Consider the following 18,736-nt stretch of genomic DNA (forward strand, 5'->3'; position numbering starts at 1 on the left):
TTAGAAAAATGTTGTATTATGTATATTTTTGAATTAAGATTTTAAAAAGGCGACCTCATTGCCTATTTTAAAACCTTTTTAGAAATGCAAAATGATAATGTCCCTTCCTTCCTTGCAAGTGATAGGATGTATCAAGCCTAGTGGTAGCCCCAAAAAAAACTTTTGGTGAGACTTATCTAACTTAATATGCATGTGGTGTAGTTATTTCAAATTCTAGTTTAAAGTGTTCAATAGTTTATTAAGATATTCACTAATTTTTGCTTCTAAGTTTAAATTGTAGGATCTAAAGAGGTATTTACATTTAAATGTTAATTTATTTGTTGTTTATCAAGTTAAAAACGCTGAAGGCCTAAGTGGTGGGAAGGTGTTAAGATAGAATATTATATTGTATATAAGAAAGAAGAGATTAAGAAAAAGAGAAAGCCAAAGAAAGTTTGGAAGAAGTGCATGTCAAAGAGATCTACCAAAAGGAAGCAAAAGATAGTCATGAAGAAATGCATGTCAAAGAGAATCCATTGAATTCAAAATCATAGGAAGACCAAGCCCACCAAACCCTTGTGAAGTCTAAATCTAAAGTTGCAACTTCAATTTCTTATGTTTATCAAGCATATGGGATAAGTGACAAAGACAACAAAGACCATTCTAAAAAAACAAGTATTTGAATCCGCCAAAAAATGCAGGTTGGATTCAAGTTGGGGAAAAAGAAAAACATCTCGCCAAAGAAATCTAGAAGCTAGTCAAAGTCAAATCAATAAGCTATAAGAAAGGGATAATAAACATATTTGGATCTTGGGAATATTTTGGAAATTCTTTAGTTAAAAAAATAATATAATTTTTATATTATGAAGTTCTCATTCCACAATTTAAAGTGAGTCACCATGCTCAATCTTAAATCCACAAAAATATTAACAACTCTAAAGACATGTAACATGCAACAATTTTAAGTCAAATCCTAACTTTCTTTTTTAATAAAACTAGCTTATCCATTTATTTTAATATACATATTATTAAAATTAAAATTATTCCAAAATATTTATAATATTAATATTGAACGGTCCATAAACATAGTTATAGAATATTCATTGATTTTATAATCAAATGTACCTGTGGAATTTAAAATAATATTTAATGTTATCCATTTAATATTCTATATTCTGCTTTATTAGCATACGGAAATAAGATTTGATCAAAGTTTAGACTTTAATTGAGGGGTTTGTCAAAAAGCTCGGAGTATTTATTTTGAAGCTTCACAGAAAAGAAGGCCGAATACATCAAACAGATGAGGAAACAATCTCTCCCATAGGCTATATTTAGCCTCGTGGATGTTAAAGTAATTTCTTTCTTTATTTCTTGATATTTTCCCCTAGACTGGTACAATAACTTTAGCGACATTTTCAAAAATATTGAGTTATGAATGATTCAATGTTCCAACAAACTGGCGGGGCCAAAAAAAAAAAAATTCTCTTTAGTGGGTGTTGTAAATGGATGAAGCATGCATTGCTAATGGTGATGATTTTCAAAGCGAACTTTGAAATTTGGTATTAAATAAAATAATATATAATATATAAATGGATTAATTAGATTATAGCACAAATTAAATAGGCTATTTAAAATATAAATATAAATTATAGCTATCTTTCTGGTGGGCTCCAGTATTGTAGCAATAATGCTACAACTCCTGGAGCTTCCTATCTCTAATTTTATCAACCCGGTAGTTCGTACAAACTTGGAAGCGACGGTGCTGTATGCACAAGTACTAGCTCTTGTCGCAGCTGTCACTTGGTCAGCTGGCACAAGTCCGCTAGGGCTCAAGCCAACTTCTATATGCTCTCAGAAGAAGCTTTATGAGTGATGGACGAAAGCTATCTTGAAGGAAGCTAACCTACTTTGCAAAAAGAAGATTGAAAGCCAACAAAGCATAGAAACCCTAATAAACCCTAATTTAACTAGCTTGACTCTTACAGTGCAAAAATGTGAATGAAACTTCTACCAATGATGCTATTACTTGCAGTGAGTTGAAATACATGGATCTAAGCTATTTGCATTGGAAAAGACATGTTTTTGTATTTTGTCATTAAGTGGTTGGATTTATTGTGATGGTGCTTTTTTATTAGGGTTTGACTGTGCAGGAGCGGTTCACATGGAAGGAAAGCATGGGCAAGGTCAGGATGGCTAGGGGAGGTCCCAGAGGGTCTCTAGCATCAGTCCCCAGAAGTCTACCACGTTCGGATGCTCAGCAACCGAGTTTGCAGGCTTCTACAGGAAGTCTGCAGGGGATCCTACAGGAAACTCAGGGGTTTCTACAGGAAGGCTGTGAAATTCTACAGGATGGCCGGCCGTGGGAGTTTTGGGAGATGGTGAAGTGATAGAGTGGTGTGGGAGGATAGGTGAGATGGAGATGGACCTGGTGATGGCTCAGGAGCAGAGAAGTCAGATGGAGAAAGAGTGCATGCTGTAGGTTGATGGCCGAAAGGATGGGCTCAATGAAAGGTCAAGTAAATGAGTTACGTGAGTAATGGGAGAGCTGGAAGGTAAACGAGCTGGACAGAGGTCGAGAAGGTGACTTGAGGTGTGGTTGACAAGCAGAGGAAGGAAGTGGAATGATGTAGAGCAGTGTAAATGAAACAAATTGCTTATGAATGTCACCAAAACGAAAGTTCATTAACCTAAGCTACTTGTGCTATAAACTCAGTGAACAGCAATGTAAATCGTGAAGGAAACTCGTGCATGGAAGCGGAATAGAGAAGTATGGTTCAATATCAACAGTGCATGGATGGATCTTCAACGAAAATAACTATGTTGCAGCTTGCATGGAAGTGGAAAGAACTGCGTTTCTTTTTGGTGGTTGATGTAGATTTCACCCCAATCCCTAAGCAGAGATGGCAGTGATCTCTAACAACCTTTTTCTGGAGCTCCAATGACTGATAACTATCCTCTTCTAATCTAAGCAACTGAAAGCAAATTCACCATAAACTAATCCTATGCAATCTCATAAAACTAAATCAGCAAACTGTAAATTCGAATTGCATGTCAAAGTAAAGAACGAAGTGCTGGAACGAAAGGCAAATAACATTACAACACAGAGGAGATCTATTGCTCTCAGGTTGGGCCCTAACCTGAGAGCTATAGCTCCCTTAGAGATTCAGAATGAGATCAAAATCTGCCTTCTTTATTCATAACCAAAAATCTGATGTCATGCCAAAACTGGCTTACAACTAGAACTAACACCGAGCTGTAGCTCGTACTTCAAAATTACAAGAGTAATGCAAAAGTTCAAAAAGCTCCTATCCAAGGCTACGGCCTCAGTATTTATGCAAAACGATGATCCAACAGGTTTCCTTGATTTGTGGGGCTCGGCTGTCCAACTGAAGGTTAAACTGGTGATCCTGTAGAACAGTTGTAACTGCTGTTCCTGTAGAATAGTTGGCTGCCTCTAAGCTCGGTGGGGAGATTGGTTGGAGCTCGGAGCTATGGTGGGAATCACGAGGAAGGTCCCCAAGACTGTGGACATCCTCTCCTGAAAACCGGCAGTGCCACCTCACTGTCTCCTTGTCTCCTTTCTCGTGGTCTTTTCTCCCTTTTAATGCCAAAAACCTGAAAGCATCATGCATTAGTCACGTGGATAAAATGTCTACCCTTCTTCCTACAAACAACACGAATAAACTAAGAAATGCATGCATAAGCAATAAAAGATGAATGGTTTGAGCAAAGCAAGTAGGCCAAATGAGCCCAAATTATACCAAAAATTGGGGCTCATCATCACCCCCCAGCTAAACTATTTGCTCATCCTTGAGCAACTTTGCTCTGGCTCCTCATCTTTGGCCGAGAACTAGAGCCGGGAGCATGCTCTTCCTTTCCTGCTTTTGCTGGCCCTGCCCTTTCTGCCCCTGGTGGTGACGAGGGTGGCGCTTCCTCCCCCTTTTTCATTTCCTTGAGCCGGGCTTCAGAAGGCGATTGGCTTATTTTTCGTGTCCAGGAAGTTATTTTTGGGCTTCCCCTCTCGGGGGTGGCTGATGTTTTAGAGGGGGTTCTTGCACTGGGTGAAGTAGGGACATTCCCTAAAATGGTTTGGCTGCTGGGTGAAGGCTGTGGCTTGCCCGTGTTTATCCTCTTGCTTCTCCTGGCTTCAGATGGTAGAGGGGTCTCCCTCTCTCTCTTCTCCGCTGGCTTTGGAGGTGTACTGAGGGCGGCCAGCGCCGCTGCTGCCTCCCTTTCGAGAATACCAGCCTTTTCTTTCTTGTGTTTTGCTCTCTCAGAGCTCCTTGTAGAGGGCCCCTCCTTTCCAGATTTCGGGCTTCCTGTAGAAGACCCGGTTTTAGCCACTCTCGGGCTTCCTGTAGAAGCCTGTTTCTGCTTTCCTGTAGGCACAGGTGTCTCCGTCTTTGCTTGCTTACCTGCCTGAGTTTTGCTTTTTGCTTTGGTTGCAGGTACTGTTGAGGTACTTGGGCTGACGTGGACCACCTCAGCTTTGTCCATTCTGCTCTTCAGCCTCTTTTCTCTTGCTGACAGGATAGGTGTGCCACCTTTTTCTTCGTCCTCCTTTTCCTCGTGCTTCTTCCTTTGTTCCTTCTTCTGCACCGTGGTAGGGGTCTTCTGGCCTTTTCCTCTCTGTCCCTCGGCCACTGCTTCTTGTTCCTCACTGCTGGAGGAACCCGTTTCTTCGATCAACATCTTAATGTCTCCATCTTTGGTCAAATTACGGAAGGATTCCCATGAGAGGGGAACCTTATATGAATGCAGCGCATCCTCCACAAGAAGCTTGATTAACCCATGGTGGGCTATCTGATCTGGTATGCCCTCTCTTAGCTTTGTGGCACACTCCATTAGAGACTGCAATAGGAAATAGGGGATGCTCAGTTTTTGTTCTACAGGAAGATCAATCCAGTGCCTCAATTCAGTGAGCAACCGAAAGTGATATGCATACACGATGCTAAAACGGCCTTCACAAGTGATATATTTCATGATTTGCAAACTGACTTCATTCCATGGTGGCAATAGACTCGTTCTTCGCACCCCGTTTTTGTCCTCCGAGAATTCTTCCTCAGGTGGAAAGAATTCTTTCTTTGCTTGCTGGCTCAGCTTTCTTTCGTCCTTATCCCATGGCAAACCCATAAGAAGTTCTGTGATCCGACTGATATGTTGCGGAGTGAGCTTGAGGCTGAGGCCTCTGAAGTTCACTGTGGCCAGTGTCTGGGATTTCGGCCTCAGAGCCTGCAAGAATTCTTCGGCCACTTCATCATCGTAACCCTGCAGCTTATCACAAAAAGACATCCACTGTGCTCGTGTAAAGAGCTCTACCACCTCCTGGTTTTCCCTTAATTTGGTTGAATCAGTGGGTTCCCGTCTTATAAACCCACCCGGCATGATGAACACGGTTGTTTTGACTAAAGGTGGCAAACACGAAAGAGACTTGGTCTATTGAGACAGAGCATGCACATAATCCACAAAATTCAGCACAGTCTAATTATACTGACATCCTGTAGAACGACAGTATAGGCATAGCAAACAACAATTTCACCGATATCTTTATGACCAGACTGTGGACGATGATCTTGCCACTCTTACTAACCAGTTGCATGAAGAGTTCAGGGTTACCTCTTTAATTGGCCACCTTTTTCGTGAGGCACCCGCTTCCCTGTAGAAGACTGCGTTCCTGTAGAGACTGCGTTCTTGTAGAACTGTGTTCCTGTAGGAGCAGTGCGCAAATTTCGGGGAGGACTGTAATTGGACTGCGCTCGAGGTGTACTTCAGCGGCGTTCTGGTAGCCAAAAGCTCGGCGTATCAAAGTGCAGAGGAGATCGGAATAGCCACTCAAGTTTGAAGTGGTGGTTGATAAATGCATGCGCAAAATCTAGCCGATTAGATTTTGAATCGGCGCAATCCGTGGCACGGGGGATGAGTTGTCCCCGCCGGACCGTTGGGCGACGTCATCAATCATTCGCCTGCGTATTCACTTGCTGCCGCATCCATTCCCACAGATCTGCCGCCGCCTTTTCTGTTAAACTCATTGCTTTCGACGAGAGTGTTCTCACGTGCGTGCTGCTCGTTCTCTTTGTCGTGGCCGCCACCCAAACATCCAACTATACCATAACTAGCCGACGTGGCCAGTCGACTGGCCATACGGCTGCTCAACCATTCACTTTTATGCTGTGCAAACAAATCAAAGTAAAATTCATGCGATTTGATGGAAGGAAGGGTCGAGACACTTACCTGCGTGGCTGCACACGATTTTCCCCAGTTTTTGGACGATGGTGAGTGGATCTACCTGCTGCATGCGAACTTACACAGACCCGGAGGCTCATGGTTACAGGCTGCCAACGATGGAGGAGATGTTGTGGTTGCGTGCGCCCGCGTTTCATTGGAGATGGCGGTGCTGTGAACGGTATCCACTCCAGCAGGTTGAACTGTTACAGGATTCCCGCGGGGTGTCTCGTAACAGCTCTTCCTCCTTGGGTGCATGCTGCACGACGGAGGATCTGGCCTTTCGATCACGCTCCCGGAGCTTCTGATGCCTGTGGTATGAGGTCTCATCATTTGTTTAACTTTGAAAATGGCTTTTCCCGCGAGAACTCATTGATCTGCTTTGTTGGTGCAGGGGACTTGGTTGCATGTCGACGAGGATGGTGGAGCAAGGTAACAGCGTTGTGCATGGGTGCCAACAGAGGCTTGCATGCGTCCAAACCAATCCGTAGCCGCTAGATCTCCTTTTACAATGAATTCTGGGCCGTCCCAAACTTCTACAGGAAGTTTCCTGTAGAACACAGAGCTTCCTGTAGAAAGTCTGCACTTTCCTGTAGAAGATTCAAACCATGATAAAATTGCACATACCTTGAAAAAACATGGATATCCTTGGAGGAGGTGCTGGTGAGGTCCTTTGACAGCATGATACGGACCCTTGGCTTTGAGTTGGAGGGTTTCCTCTCCTCCATAGAACATCTTCAACCCTTCTACAGGAAGTTTCCTGTAGAACACAGAGCTTCCTGTAGAAAGCCTGCATGCAATTTTACCATATTTTGCTTATTGTTGTTTTTTTTTTTTCTTTTTTTTTGAAAGATAACAGGGGCGCCTCAAAGAGGTTTTCACCCATGCCATCTGCCCTGAGCGCCTCAGAGAGGTTTTCACTCAAGGATCTTTTTCAAACCTTTTCCTTCTTTTTTTTTTTTTTTTTTTGAAAGACAATAGGGGCGCCTCAATGAGGTTTTCACCCCTACTACCTGCCTTGGGCGCCTCAGAGAGGTTTTCACCCAAGGATCTTTATTATTTTTTCTTTTTTTTTTTTCTTTTCTTTTCTTTTTTTTTTTTTTTCTTTTTTTTTTTATATGTCCTTCAGGGTATGCCAAAAGCAGAGGCAAAACCCTTCTCTATGACCAATACAGATTTCTCCATAGTTTTGATGAACTCTTGTCTTGAGAGAGGTCTCCTGTAGATCTTCAACCGATGCCCATTGACAAGCATGGGAATGGCTTCTTCATCAATGGTTCGAATAAGGAGAGATCCATTGTCATGACATCTTTCCACTGCATATGGTCCTAGCCATCTGGTTCTCAGCTTCCCCTTGAAATCTTTGTATCTGGAATCATACAATAAAGCTTAATCTCCCGGCTGAAATTGCTTGTCATGGAGATGTTGGTCATGCCACACCTTTCTCTGAAGTTGCACCACTTCTGAGTGAAGGAGGGCCTGCATTCGGTGCTCATCCAGGCCATTCAGCTGCAATAGCCTTTCTTGTTGTGCATGGCTGAGATCTAGGTCCAGCTGAGCTGCCATCCTCAAGGTGTTGTATTCAAACTCAATGGACAGCAAAGCTTTCTTCCCATAGACCAGCTCATATGGTGTGAAGCCGGTGGTGGTCTTCCAAGTGGTGTTGTAAGCCCATGTGGCTTCAACCAGGCGATCTGCCCAGTCCTTTCTGCTGCTGCTCACCACCTTAGTCAAGATCCCTTCTAATGCTCTATTGGTGACTTCCACCTGCCCATTTGCTTGAGGGTGATAAGGGGTGGAAATCCTATGCTTGATCTTGTGATGAGCTAGTAGATCTTCAACCAGGTTGGAGGTGAACTGGCTCCCTTGATCGGTGACCAGCTCTCTTGGATAGCCAAACTTATAGAAGATGTTTTCTCTGAGGAACTCGACCACCTTTTCTTCTGTTGCTGCTTTGATTGCTTTGGTCTCTGCCCACTTTGTCAAATAGTCAATACACACAATGATGTAAGACCTTTGCCTCGAAGGGGGGTTGATTGGGCCCACAAAGTCCATGCCCCACTTCTCAAATGGCTCAAGAGTCACTTGAGGTTGGAGAGGCATCTCATCCCTTTGGGTCGGTTTCCCCATTCTTTGGCATTGGTCACACTGACTGACATATCTTCTGACATCTTGATGGAGTGTGGGCCAATAGTATCCTGCCTGCAGGATTTTGAAGGCAGTTCTCTTTGCTGCAAAATGTCCTCCACAAGGCCCATCATGACAAGTGAGGAGGATATCAAAGACTTCCTCCTCCCTTACACAACGCCTTAAGATCTGATCGGGGCCAAGCTTGAACAGATTGCCCTCGATCCAAGTAAATGAGGCACTTTTTCTGATGATTCTGCTCTTCTCTCTGGAAGATAGGTGCGGAGGGAACTATGCTGAAACAAGGTAGTTTGCTATATCAGCAAGCCATGGAGAGAGTACTGAAATAGCAAACAGATGTTCATCGGGCATCTGGTCATCCACTGTTCCATCCTCATCTGTAGACAAATCCAATCTCGATAAAAAGTCAGCAACAACATTTTCCCTACCTGGCTTGTCAACAATGGTCAAATCAAATTGTTGCAATAAAAGTAACCATCTAATAATACGAGCATTCACAGCTGGTTTATTCATTAAATATCTAATTGCAGCATGGTCAGTATGTACAAAGGTCTGGTAACCAGTAATATAATGTCGGAACTAGTTCAGTGCATGGACCACAGCCAAGAATTCTTTCTCGGTTACAGTGTAATTCAGTTCAGCTTTGGACAAGTTTTTGCTAACAAAGTAAATGGCATATGGAAGTTTTTGCTCAACTTGTCCTAAAGTTGCACCTATGGCTTTGTTCGAGGCATCAGTGTGGATGTGGAAAGGTAGGGTCCAGTTTGGACCTCTCAGGATTGGGGCTGACACCAACTTGTCCTTCAATTCATTTAAGGCCCTCTGACAATCGTCAGTCCATTTAAACTCCACATCTTTTGCCAACAGACCAAACAATGGCGAGGCTAGCTTGCTGAAATCTTTAATGAATCTCCGATAGTATCCTGCTAATCCCAAGAAACTCCGGACATCCCTTGCCTTTTGAGGAGGTGGAACCCTCTTGATGAGAGCAATTTTGTTAGGATCCACCTGCAACCCTTGGCAAGAAATGGTATGGCCTAGCACGGTCCCTTCAGTCATTAGGAATTCACATTTTTCAGGACTAAGGGACAAGTTCATCTCAGTGCTTTTGGTTAGGACTTTTCCCAGGTTGGACAATGCTTCCTGGAAGTTGGCCCCATAAGGAGTAAAGTCATCCATATAGATTTCTACTGCGTCATGGACTAGCTCCGAGAAGATGCTCAAGACAGCTCTCTGGAAGGTAGCAGGAGCATTGCATAGCCCAAAGGGAAGGACTCGGTAGGCAAAGGTACCCCAAGGACAAGTGAAGGTGGTCTTATCTTGGTCTTCCGGGCTGATTTGGATTTGGTTGTACCCGCTAAAGCCATCCAGGAAAGAGAAGAACTTCTTTCCTGCCAGTCCATCCAACACTTGATCTATGAAAGGTAGAGGGAAATGGTCTTTCTTGGTGGCTTTGTTCAGTTCTCGGTAGTCCACACAGATTATCCATTTCCCATTTTTCTTGGGAACCAACACTAGAGGGGACACCCATTCACTATCTGAGATGGGGTAGATGAACCCGGCATCCAACAGTTTTTGCAATTCTTCCTTGACAATGTCCTTAAGGGCTGGATTCATTCTCCTCTGAGGTTGCCTTACCGGTTTACAATCCTCTTTGATGTATATATGATGGGTACAGACCGAAGGATGGACTCCTTTCATTTCCTTATAGCTCCAAGCAAAAGCATCTAGGTGGTTGGCCAACAGACTACACAGCTCCTTTTCCTGGGAAGGAGATAGGGAGGAGATGATCTTCAATATTTTCTCAGGGCCGAACTCCACATTCTTGATTCTGGGAGTAACAGGGTTGGTTGTACAAAGATCCACTAAGGTGCTAGCTTGGGCGTCCTCCACCAGTTTCTCTAAGGGTAGTGCACTGGAAGGTGGATTCTGGATCAAGGTCTCGATCAAGTCATCCTCGGTTGGAGGGTCTCTTCTAGTGGTATCTAAGGTGCACAGAGGTGCTGAGTACACCTCGTCTTCCTCTCCTTCTTCCAACCAGAGTGGTAAGTCATGCTCTAAGGAGGGTTGGGCAGGAGGGTATAGGACTAGTTGCTTGGACATGGGACCATTTTTGATGGTCATGTTCCCTGCACGACAACTTATGTAAGCATCTGCAGTAGCTAACCAAGGCCTTCCCAAAATGAGAGGATATCCAGTAAGCTTTGCCTTTGGTTGCAGAACCAGGAAGTCTGCAGGGTATTCCCAAGAATCAATAGAGACCAAGACATCCTCCACAATCCCTTCGGGAGTCACGGTGGAGCGATCTGCTAATTGCAGTACTGTCGAGGTCTTCCTCAAGGAACCCTGAAGATTGAGTTTAAGCATAGTGTCCCTGGTCATCACATTAATGGCAGCCCCCAGATCAATCAAGGTGTGAGGTATAATGGTGCCATTGATGTGGACATCTACTACAGGACTTCCAGGATCTAGGTACTTTGGGCAGATGACTTGTCCTAGCATAAGGTCAGACAGTTGTCCTATGACATTGATAGTTGAAGCATCTTTCTTCCGTCTGCCTGGGTGTTTGAAACACTTCTCCTTAACCAGTTTGTTGTATATTGGCACATTCTTGATGGCTTGGAGAAGTGGTATTTTTACACACAACTGCTTGAGTTCACCCAGAAGCTCCTCTTCCTCTGGGTTGGGTTGTGTGGTAGCTGTTAGTCTCTCAGGAAAGGGTGGAATAGCCTTTGGTTCACTTTCCTCTGGGGGAGGAGGTTGGCGATCTGGTAGAGTCTTTCCAGATCGAAGATTGATCTCCTGGATCTCCACAGCATAGGTAGGGCATGAGGTTTCTCCAGTGTATACCTGCTGGGCCTGTCTATTGTTGGGGTTCGGGTTCGGTTGAGCAGGCATTTGAGGTTGCCTTGGAGGAGCAGGAGGTAATGGCTGAGGTTGAACTGGTGGTGGAGGCAAGATGGCAGGAGGAGTGTTGTATTGGGGCCTCCACCCCGACTGAGGTGCATTCCATTGAGGCTGTGGCTGGGCATGTGAGTGATATGAATGAGAAGTAGGTTGAGTGGGGTACTAAGGTGGGTAAGACCATGGAGGAGGCATGGACCATGAAGGATGAGCAGGGGGACCCCAGGAAGGCATAGGAGTCGACTGGTTGGGGTTGTAATAAGCTTGAGATGCCCCTTGCATCCCCTGCTGATAAGGTCTAGATCCTTGTGGCCTCCTTTGGTTGAGGTAATAGAGAGGTTCAGTGGGAGCTTTTGTCCCTTGGTACATGGCTTTAAACTCAGGTAAGGTTGGACACTGATTTGTGGGATGGTCCTCCTCACAAACAAAACACACTTCAACAGAATGCAATGGACATTCGTTCTTAGGGTGTATCCTTGTGCACCTAGGGCAGAAGACAGCCAAGGCTCTCTCAGCTTCTTCTTTCTTTTGCTGAATCCTGAATGTGTTAAGCTGCATGGCAATGGTCTGTCTCACCTCACTCTTAAGATCTTCTAATTGATTGGCAAGCTCATGTTTGGAGAAAGGGACACTAGTGGAGAGGAGGTTTCCTCTACCTCGTTTCCGAGCTGCCCTGGAGTGGTTTCTAAACACAGTCTTGATGTCCTCATAAGGCAGTTGGTAAATGTCCCCCCCAGCTAACATGTGAAGGGTATCTAAGAGGTCTTCACGGACTCCTCGGAGTAGGACCAACTTGAGGGATTCAGGGTCAAGTGTGCACCTGGCCCGCTTATAGCTTAGTTGGAACCTCTCCTCATAATCCTCTAAGGACTCATCATTTCCCATGGTCATCCGAAAGATTTCCCCCTTTGTTTCCTTGGACCTACAGTAATCCCGGTACTTGGTATTGAAAGCTTGCTGCATCTGAGCCCAAGTGGTGATACTATTCCCAGGTAAGCCCATAAACCAGCGTAATGCTGCATCCTTAAGAGTGGAAGGGAAAAGTTTCAGCTTTTGCTCATCTTCAGTATAGTCATAGGTTCTACAAAGGACAGCAAACTCAAACAGGAAGGTATACGGATCTTCAGTAGTCAGCCCATGGAAGTGAGGTAAGGCGGAGGGGCTAATGTTCTTCATTTTCATTTCTCCATTGGTCTCTCGGATGGGGAAGGCACCTTCTATTCTCTCATCTTCTCTTCTATTGTCAGCCATAGCTTCAAATGGAGTGTTCTCTAACTCTTCTTCTACTATAGGATCTTTGGATATCTCAGGATGTTCATCTATAGGTTCTTCTGGGTCACTGTCACCAAAGAGGAGAGAAGGGTGACTCAGTGATGTGGTGGGGGTGTTTGGTAGGAATTTGCCTGATCTATCTCGGTTCCTACGAGGCATGAAATGGAAAAGACCTTCTTTTTCTTTTGATTGCTTTTGCTTTTTTCTTTGGTACCTGCAAAACTGAAACAAACTGATCTACAACTACCTATGAAAGATGCAGAATTAAACTGAAAGCAGGAAAGAACTAATCTACTTTGCTCAAACGAAGTTGCAAGAATGGAAATGCTAGTCTACGCTTGCAGAAAGGAAATGCTAATCTATGAAAGCAGGAAATGCTAATCTACGCTACTTTTGCAGAATGGAAATGAAGTAAACTACTGAGCAGAAGGTAAGAGTAGGAAAATGGAAGAACAACAACAATTACTAATACTCTGACGCTTCCCCGGCAACGGCGCCAAAAAGATGGTGGGCTCCAGTATTGTAGCAATAATGCTACAACTCCTGGAGCTTCCTATCTCTAATTTTATCAACCCGGTAGTTCGTACAAACTTGGAAGCGACGGTGCTGTATGCACAAGTACTAGCTCTTGTCGCAGCTGTCACTTGGTCAGCTGGCACAAGTCCGCTAGGGCTCAAACCAACTTCTATATGCTCTCAGAAGAAGCTTTATGAGTGATGGACGAAAGCTATCTTAAAGGAAGCTAACCTACTTTGCAAAAAGAAGATTGAAAGCCAACAAAGCATAGAAACCCTAATAAACCCTAATTTAACTAGCTTGACTCTTACAGTGCAAAAATGTGAATGAAACTTCTACCAATGATGCTATTACTTGCAGTGAGTTGAAATACATGGATCTAAGCTATTTGCATTGGAAAAGACATGTTTTTGTATTTTGTCATTAAGTGGTTGGATTTATTGTGATGGTGCTTTTTTATTAGGGTTTGACTGTGCAGGAGCGGTTCACATGGAAGGAAAGCATGGGCAAGGTCAGGATGGCTAGGGGAGGTCCCAGAGGGTCTCTAGCATCAGTCCCCAGAAGTCTACCACGTTCGGATGCTCAGCAACCGAGTTTGCAGGCTTCTACAGGAAGTCTGCAGGGGATCCTACAGGAAACTCAGGGGTTTCTACAGGAAGGCTGTGAAATTCTACAGGATGGCCGACCGTGGGAGTTTTGGGAGATGGTGAAGTGATGGAGTGGTGTGGGAGGATAGGTGAGATGGAGATGGACCTGGTGATGGCTCAGGAGCAGAGAAGTCAGATGGAGAAAGAGTGCATGCTGTAGGTTGATGGCCGAAAGGATGGGGTCAATGAAAGGTCAAGTAAATGAGTTACGTGAGTAATGGGAGAGCTGGAAGGTAAACGAGCTGAACAGAGGTCGAGAAGGTGACTTGAGGTGTGGTTGACAAGCAGAGGAAGGAAGTGGAATGATGTAGAGCAGTGTAAATGAAACAAATTGCTTATGAATGTCACCAAAACGAAAGTTCATTAACCTAAGCTACTTGTGCTATAAACTCAGTGAACAGCAATGTAAATCGTGAAGGAAACTCGTGCATGGAAGCGGAATAGAGAAGTATGGTTCAATATCAACAGTGCATGGATGGATCTTCAACGAAAATAACTATGTTGCAGCTTGCATGGAAGTGGAAAGAACTGCGTTTCTTTTTGGTGGTTGATGTAGACTTCACCCCAATCCCTAAGCAGAGATGGCAGTGATCTCTAACAACCTTTTTCTGGAGCTCCAATGACTTATAACTATCCTCTTCTAATCTAAGCAACTGAAAGCAAATTCACCATAAACTAATCCTATGCAATCTCATAAAACTAAATCAGCAAACTGTAAATTCGAATTGCATGTCAAAGTAAAGAACGAAGTGCTGGAACGAAAGGCAAATAACATTACAACACAGAGGAGATCTATTGCTCTCAGGTTGGGCCCTAACCTGAGAGCTATAGCTCCCTTAGAGATTCAGAATGAGATCAAAATCTGCCTTCTTTATTCATAACCAAAAATCTGATGTCATGCCAAAACTGGCTTACAACTAGAACTAACACCGAGCTGTAGCTCGTACTTCAAAATTACAAGAGTAATGCAAAAGTTCAAAAAGCTCCTATCCAAGGCTACGGCCTCAGTATTTATGCAAAACGATGATCCAACAGGTTTCCTTGATTTGTGGGGCTCGGCTGTCCAACTGAAGGTTAAACTGGTGATCCTGTAGAACAGTTGTAACTGCTGTTCCTGTAGAACAGTTGGCTGCCTCTAAGCTCGGTGGGGAGATTGGTTGGAGCTCGGAGCTATGGTGGGAATCACGAGGAAGGTCCCCAAGACTGTGGACATCCTCTCCTGAAAACCGGCAGTGCCACCTCACTGTCTCCTTGTCTCCTTTCTCGTGGTCTTTTCTCCCTTTTAATGCCAAAAACCTGAAAGCATCATGCATTAGTCACGTAGATAAAATGTCTACCCTTCTTCCTACAAACAACACGAATAAACTAAGAAATGCATGCATAAGCAATAAAAGATGAATGGTTTGAGCAAAGCAAGTAGGCCAAATGAGCCCAAATTATACCAAAAATTGGGGCTCATCACTTTCCTATAGCCATTAGAAGATCTTATCTCTCTATTTAATTTGCTACTATGATCTCATTTTTCATCTTGTCTTGATGATGAACCACATAAGTTGGTTCGAAACGCATTGGACTAAATCTACCAATGTGATTTCTTCTAAAAATGTTTTCAAATAATCAAAATATAGATCACAGAAACTTGAATTTGAATATTATAGTAATTCTTATTTAAAATTAGAATATAATTTTAAATTTGAAAATTATATTTTAAAAAGATAAATTAATTATTTCACTTTTTTTTCATAAAAAAAATTTGAAATATAATAAAAAAATATTTTTATAATTATAATTATATATATATAGATAGATAAATATATAATTAATTTAAAACAAATTTTAAGAGGAACTACAATATATTACCATATGCATGTACAATAAAACAAAATGATTACCAATACACTTCATTTATATTAAACAAAATATTTGAAGATCTAAATTATTATGGTTGGTATTTATTAATCAGTGAATATCCTAAAATAACCATTCAAAAAAGATAAAATAAATAGCATTTAGTAAATAATATTGAAAATGAATAATTTAAATAAATAAACAAAGGAATGTTATAAATAAATATTATTAAGGTGTTTAAGATGGATAAATATTAATTAAGAATATTTGATGTGGACTATAAATAGCTTAAAAATTAATAATTATTTTAATAAAATCTTAATATCTATCTTAATTTTACATCATGTTTATATAAAGAGATAAAGTAATAATTTTACATGATTTTTTGTTTGTTTGTTAAGTTGTCTGTGATCTTTTAGGCTTGACTCGGGGCTTGAGAAACCATGACCTTGGGGCACCAACCCTGATGTCTCCTCCCCCTAGCACAGATACAACCACCCTTGTGAGGTTTGATCCTGGGTTGCCTTGCTAACAGGCCCATCCTCAACAGGTTGTGCTAGTGGGACTTGACAATTTTACATGAATTTTATATATTGAGATATAAAATAATTGAAAGTGAAAATTTTCTAATTTTATCTATAATTTAGTTTGTAATTTTTTTTTATAATATGAGAGTTGTAATTCATTCACTATTCAATATGGAATTGACATATGCAATTTAAAATAATATAGATATATAGCTCAACATGAAGGATATGTATAAGTCATTTCATGCTACACAAAGAATTGACACGTTATTTAAAAAAAAATATTAATAATAAGTGTTAGTAATAAATAAATTATTTCAATACATAATTCTATATGAACTCTCTATATAGAAAGAAAGCAATATTCAATATGGAGTTGACATATAAAATTTAAAATAATATAGATATTAACCTTAGTACAAAAGAGATGCATAAATCATTTCATATTACACATAGAGTTGACTTGTTATTTTAAAAAAATGTTAATAATAAAAAAGTGTTAATAATAAATAAACTATTTCGATACATAATTTTATATGAAATAACTTTATATAAAGAAAAAGTAAATGAAAATAAGTGTAAGTTTTATATAGAGAATATATATATATCATTAATTTAAAGGTGACATACAATTTCATTCTTATTTAAAAATATTTTGATGTCCACCTTAAATAAAATAATTTTATGTTAGTATAGATTTATCTCTGGATGTATCAAGTGTGAAGAGGGATCAAATCTCTTTTTCACACAAACGTCTTTTAATATACAAAACTTATTTAAAAGAAAAAATTACACCTTTAAAATATAGTTTCTCTAATCCATCAACATCTTGGACTATTTCACTAACCATCCATTTTGAATTGAACCTAAAAATTAACCTCTCTAGATGGCTTCGTTGATTCTTTCATTCTAAAGCACAAACAAAGGATAGTTAAACATATTTATAATATTTCAAAAAATATTTGCTACTTATCAATATAGATGCACCCTTTTTCCTTGAAGTCCCGTAGAACAAAACATTTGCTACACATGAAACATGATGTTTTTCATTGTCTTGAATGAACTCTCTAACCACATAGTCAACAAATTCATTGTATTGGTAGAAAAAGATGTTTGTGACTCGTGTTTTAGCACAAGAAACCCATTTGAATTTATTGAAACCGACAATGGAAGTCATGCAGACTCCCAAAACTCACAGATCTTTTTCTCATGCGTCGTTTGAAATAGAAAATTTCTTATCAAAATATCCTTGTTGATGGCTGCCTACTGATCCAAATCGGATCCATAAACGACTGTCATAGAACCATGACTATATCGGGATGAAACAAATCCTTGAAGAATCGAAAACAACAATCGAAAACACCCTGAACCAGTGGCCACGGCATCCGGCACAGAATGACGATGACCTCGGTCAAAGCGTGCTGACCGAGGCCCATGGAGACTACGCAGGAGGTCAAAATAGCCCCTGGGAGCCCCGGATCGGGAAAAGGAGCTAATTTTCGATGCGCGTTAGCGCTTAGCGCTAATGCGCATTGCTGGGAAAATAAGGCCGAAAAGGAGGAGCGTTAAGCACTCAGTCGCGTGGGGGAACCAGAGGACTGCGGGCGGAAAAAGGTAAAGGCGCTAAAGTACAAAGGCGGGACCTGCACCCTGGAAACCGACGGTATTGATCAGGGCGCCCTTGAACGGTAAGCGGTTTTGGAGAAAACGGAGCGAGCACCCTCAGCGATCGACGCATGGCAGCGGAGGTGAGAGAAAAACCGCTGCGATCGCGCGTTATCGGTCGAGCAAGTCAACCGCGCTCGGCATGCGAATGACATTGGATCTGGAGGAGCCTAGATTGGACGGCTGAGATTGTGTCCGATAGACAGAGTGGAATTGACAAGGGATTAAGCCGCGATTTAAGAGGATTTGGAATCCGTTGACCGCCACGGTGGAGAAAGAAACGAATCGACGAATAGGCTGGCGCTGTTCCAATGAGGACATGTGGCTACTTCTCGAGCGTTCATGCTGACGCTGAATAGGGAATTCCAAGCACACAGGCGGCAGGCGAATCGACGTAGGTGGGAGAGGAACCGAACAGGCATGGAGGTCGAATGGCTAAAGCCATGAACAGAGACAGTGAACAGGGATTCGAAGGGAGAGAACGAAGAGTCCAAGCGACCAAGAGAGACAGTGAACAGTGAACCCTGAGAGGAGGACTGAGCATAGAGAGCAGTAAAGCCAAGCAGAGGAGATAGAGGGTCGAGCTAACCACAGGCAGCATCGAGCACTAGAGAGCTTGAGGAATCAATCCTTCCCATAGAGGAATCTGTTCGGATTGAGCATCACAGTTGGCTCTTTCCACTGTAGACCAAGGGTCACAGAGCTCGTAGGAAGAATAAGAGTCTGTGTACTCCAAGTGGCTTGGGAAATCCAAGAACCACCCTGCCAAGAAAAATCTGCTTCAGGAGAACTCATATTGAGTCCTTGCATTGTAATTTCTCTACTGAAAGACACAATAAAACAAGGCCACCACTGAAGCTGGACCAGATACGTAGCCCTGGAGAATAAGCTGAACTCCTTATTAAAAAGTGTTTGTGTCTTTGTGCTGCTTACTGTATTTCTCTGCTATCTTTCCATTTATTTTTTGTGTATTGGCAATCTGATCGATCTGTTGTTTCAATAACACAG

Source organism: Pinus tabuliformis, chromosome X (assembly GCF_031772625.1).
Source record: "Pinus tabuliformis cultivar Carrire ecotype Pingquan chromosome X, CPIR1, whole genome shotgun sequence".
Classification (NCBI taxonomy): Eukaryota; Viridiplantae; Streptophyta; class Pinopsida; order Pinales; family Pinaceae; genus Pinus; species Pinus tabuliformis.